Consider the following 1,143-nt stretch of genomic DNA (forward strand, 5'->3'; position numbering starts at 1 on the left):
GAAAATAACAATTAAAGATGGAAACTAAAACCCTACCACCACGCACCTACCCCCCTACCCCCCCCCCCCCCTTTCCGCCCTCCCCATTCCCCCCTCCCTTTCATCTTCTTCTTTGCATCCCTTCCCCCAACAAATTAATATTCAAACCAATATGAAATAACAGAGAATAGCCAAATAGAGAACCCACCAAGGGATCCCTAATTGACCTCGCCGGATTATGCGACCTCCATTATCGAAAAATTGTTCTCCAAGCAAATGAGATTGTTTGAATCTTTTTATTCTTGTATATGAGATTGTTTGATATGTGAAGTACTACTTTTATTCTTGATTCTTTTTTCTGCCTCAAAAAACAAAAACTAGACCAGTGAAGGCTCTAGTTGGATGCCTGAACTTGAACACCTCTTCAAAATTTATTTTAACACTGCTTGTGATAACTTCTTCAGCCATGGATAACCTTGAAGACCACTGGATTTTGCGTCACTTTTTAGTTTTTGGATTTTCGAGTTCTTGATTTTTCCTATAATTAATAGAGGAGAAAAATAGAAGAAATAGAGGGAGAAAAAAATGGAGTAGTGGAGCCTTCAGCGGAGCAGTGGCCGGAATTTTGGTCGGAATTTTGTTTCAACACTGCTTATGAGGAAGAAGAAGATGCCTGGAACTAGTTGGGTGAAAAAGGCTAGAGGAAAATATAATGATATATTGTGGGACCCACATACAAAATTTAATTTAATTTTTGAAAACAAGAGAGAAAAAATCTGATAAAAGTCTCACGCGCCCAAATTAAACTAAAATACACGTAACTTGCCATGTCAACGTGAGGTGTTTACTTGATACACTTAATAGTCAGTTGAAGTGTCTAAATGGTAAATTGATCAATTGGAGTAGTGTTCAGCTGGTCGTTGAGGACAACTTGAAAGGCCATTTATGTATTTCGCCTTAACTCTTTGAATAAACAACTATTGGAGAGCATAATTCGGAGATAAAAACATAAAATGAGGAACACAAATCAATCCAATACTCTTCTATACGAAGAATCTCTTCTATTTAAAGCTCGAAATATACTTCGTTGGGAAGTTTGATTTTAACTATTATTGACCAGAAAGCAGAAATATTTCGAAGGAGTGACTGAGAGTTTATACTTCA

The sequence above is a fragment of the Nicotiana attenuata genome, unplaced genomic scaffold, assembly GCF_001879085.1.
Source record: "Nicotiana attenuata strain UT unplaced genomic scaffold, NIATTr2, whole genome shotgun sequence".
Lineage (NCBI taxonomy): Eukaryota > Viridiplantae > Streptophyta > Magnoliopsida > Solanales > Solanaceae > Nicotiana > Nicotiana attenuata.